Genomic DNA, 2,909 nt, shown 5'->3' with positions numbered 1-2,909 from the left:
CCCAAGTCGCTCAGCCTGCCTCCCGAGGCCACGCTCCCCGGGGACGCGCAGAGAGGCTTCAAGGCCCAGACCAGGACTCCTGAGGAGAGGCCGAAGGGGCCCCAAGAGCAGGTAGGTCTCTGTGGTCCCCAGGGCGGGGGCGAGGGCTCCCGAGGACACGGGACGCTCTGGCGTCACCACGGCCCACACGGCGTGCTCAGGCCGCCTGCGTCCGGGTCCGTGGCGTGCGTGCACGGTCCGGCCACTGCGTTCACCCCTCGGGGGCGCTGCCGAACCCCAGGAAGTCCGCTCGAGGGCCGACGGCAGCTAGTCCTCCCACGAAATGCCCGCGCCCGCCCGGAAGAGGTTGGGTCCCTCACCTGCCGTCCCGGGTCTGCTCACGGTGGGGACGGTCACCCCCCACCAGGTGGCCTCCGCAGGCTGGCAGGACGTCACCAAGGGTGTAGCGAGTGCCTCCTGCTGCAGCCAGTGTCTAGGGCAGCGGCCAGAGTGCATTTCACAGAGGCCGTTATGTCCTGGTGGCGTTTTGCTAAAAGCCCGGGGGCCTTGACGTGATGGGCAATTAGCTGCAAATAACCATTTTGAAATGATTATGTGAAGGTTTGACAAAGTCTCGGAGAAGAAATACGTGCTAATTAGGCCAAGAGACTCGAGCGTGACCATATTTTCTTTTAATTACGGCAAAGTAAGCGTGTGTCCTAATGAACACGTTTGGAAAGCTGCCTTTCAGAAAAGAGGTGGCGCTCGGATTTGTATCAAGGAACTTCTGTTTGGCCGATTCCGTGGGCGAACGAGAAGGAGCCGCTCTCCCCTTTTTTTAAAGGCTCGTTATTTTTCTGCCCCAGAAGAGTTTCTGAACTTGAAAGTGTATATATAGTAAGAGCTTGCGTCTGGGCCGTAAGTCACGTTGACGTCCTGTTAGATTTCTGGTAGGTTCGATGCCTTTTGTTCTTTTGAAAGATTACGAAGCACAAGTTGCCTCCACCTTCGAGGGGTCCCAGTCACTTACGTTGTTCCGCGTGCTCTGCGGGCTTCGGGGAGTGTGGGGACCGCTACTTCACCGGGGCTGTGCGGGCCACGTCCCCAGCCGTGGCGCCGGAGCTGCAGGATGGATGTGGGTGGGGTGACGATCCCCTGACGAAGTCCTCGTCGGGGGGAAGGTGTCTTCGGAGCTGGAGGCGGTGGGCAAGGCCGGATGCTTCGCTGCTCTTCGAGTACAAGCGCGGACCTTCGGGTCGGAGGGCTGGGGACGAAGGGATGAGGATGGGTGACGGGCGGGGGTGGGTTCGAGGGGCAGCCGGAGGTGGGGCGCCCGGGCGCCTGTCCCGCAGAAACGTGGCGCGGAGTGGGGAGCAGGCGGCCGCCCTTCCTGAGGAGCAGCCCCCGGAGCAGGTGCGGGATCCGCTCGTGTAAGCAGCACAGCTGTCACACGAGGCTTTGGCTGCACTCGCTCAGGCGCGGTTAATTCCACAGGGGTCAGGGTGGGGGGATGATGGGGGGAGCCTGACAGTCCCCAGCTCCGACGACAAGGGTCCTGGTGGAGATGGGCTGAGGGCTCCCCCAGGAGCTCTGGACTCCCGCGTTTCGAAGTGTGGTCTGTGGCCCCATTGGCATGGGGTGGGGGGGCGGGGGGGGCCGGGGGGGAACCCCACCCCAGAACTGCTGATCCAAGCCCGCGTTGCCCGGTCAAGCTCGGCAGCGTGGCTGTGGACGGCTCCCGTGGGTGGGGCGTCCGCTCCCCCCGACCCCTCTGCCCCTCCTGAGACCCGACAGCCGTGTTCTGCAGACTTCTCCGTGCGCCACGCACGCAGCTTCCGTGTCGTCCTGGCTCCACAGCTCTCTTGGTTACAAATGGGGACATGGGACACGTTCGCACGGACGAGCTGTTTCCATTTCCCGTCTCCCGCGTCAGACTTCGGCACCGAGGACAAGCGACGCACGTGGCTGTCACCGAGCTTTCGGAGTCTGGCGTGTCGACGTGTCTCCGTGTGCCGATGACTGCCGTGACTACTTTGCTGACCTCTGCTCCCTTCGGGCAGCGGGCCATGTGCGGCGTCTGCCGTCCGTTCACACGTGCCCCCCGCTGAGCAGGCAGCTGTGCAGGTGACTTGCATTCAGCCAGGTTCATGTTCAATGTCTGATTAAACGGGGACTTCCGCACCTACTCGTGGGTGCCGTTGGCAGCGAGGCCGTTCAGCAGCGAGCGTGGAGGGACCTCGGCTGGGCTCTGGTGTCACAGCTCCAGGGAGGAGCCTTGGGGGCCTGGCAGGTCATCGGCGTACCTCCTCGTAGGGGTCTGCTGACGAGCACTCCCCATGGGGCTGTCCCCCGTCACTGAAGGTGCTTCGGCAGGTGCGTGGGGTGGCCCGAGGTGGTCTCAGGGTCATCTGCCGTGTCTGGGTTTTGAGGAGCTGGACTGACTCTTTGGAGGACCCCTTTCTCGTGTTACCTGGTGCCGTTTGTCCTGAGACACGGTACTCTGAAGGAACCTGCTCTGGCCTGAAATTCTGCCTCTGGGGACCTAGTCCTTGGTCCTGGAGCTGGGTAGGGCTGCAGGCGCCGGTCCCACTGCCCAGCCCCGTGGACTGGGCACACGCCAGGGCTCCGGGCCCGTCGGAAGAGTGTCATTTACGCGTCGCTCGCGGGGCAGACCCAACGCGTGTTTCCATCACATGGGGTTTTTGCGGTTTCTGATGGGCCAGCGCTTCCTAGAAGGAGCCCCCGACAGTGCACAGGAAAGTCGGTGTGTCACAGCCAGCCTCGCACGGCAAAGCGAGGCGCGCAGGGCCCCGGGGCCTCCGCGGACTACGGGCGTCACCGCTGCTCGTGGCCGAGCCGCCTCGTCGTGACGCGCGTTTAATCGAGGCTCCCTTTGCGAAGGATTCTGGGATTTCAGAAGGAATGCTGGC

At 63.4% G+C, this 2,909-nt stretch overlaps 1 long non-coding RNA gene across 1 annotated transcript in view; it reads left to right on the top strand.

Moving 5' to 3' along the window:
• Positions 1–2,909, top strand: part of LOC105309863 — a 14,656-nt gene continuing 11,747 nt past the window's right edge. The window contains exon 1 of the long non-coding RNA XR_897428.2: positions 1–111. This is a non-coding gene — a long non-coding RNA (uncharacterized LOC105309863). The remainder of the gene's footprint in view (positions 112–2,909) is intronic.

The sequence above is a fragment of the Pteropus vampyrus genome, unplaced genomic scaffold (genome assembly GCF_000151845.1).
Source record: "Pteropus vampyrus isolate Shadow unplaced genomic scaffold, Pvam_2.0 Scaffold896, whole genome shotgun sequence".
Taxonomy (NCBI): Eukaryota; Metazoa; Chordata; class Mammalia; order Chiroptera; family Pteropodidae; genus Pteropus; species Pteropus vampyrus.
This window is presented reverse-complemented; position numbering and strand designations above follow the sequence as displayed.